The sequence below is a fragment of the Macrobrachium rosenbergii genome, chromosome 28 (genome assembly GCF_040412425.1).
Source record: "Macrobrachium rosenbergii isolate ZJJX-2024 chromosome 28, ASM4041242v1, whole genome shotgun sequence".
Taxonomy (NCBI): Eukaryota; Metazoa; Arthropoda; class Malacostraca; order Decapoda; family Palaemonidae; genus Macrobrachium; species Macrobrachium rosenbergii.
In genome coordinates, this window is record NC_089768.1 from 7265001 (window position 1) to 7265285 (window position 285).

Sequence of the window (285 nt, forward strand, 5' to 3'; positions counted from 1 at the left end):
TTTCGCAAGCAACGTCCCTTCGGGGCTGCAGACGCGGCTGCAGAAGCCGTCATGTCTGGTGTTCATTACTTGGTCGCGTCGACTTGCCTTCTTTCTCGTGTCCTCAGATTAGCCTGTCAATCAGCCGAGTTATCTTGAAGAATATGTAAATTAGACTGTAATTGTGAAATACGATTTTCCCTTCCTGTCGCGTATGAATAATAATTAGCCAATTACCGCTCGTTTCAGATATGGTTCTGTTGATGATTTTCTTTTCGTCTATCCGAGATATATCGTTGAAATCAA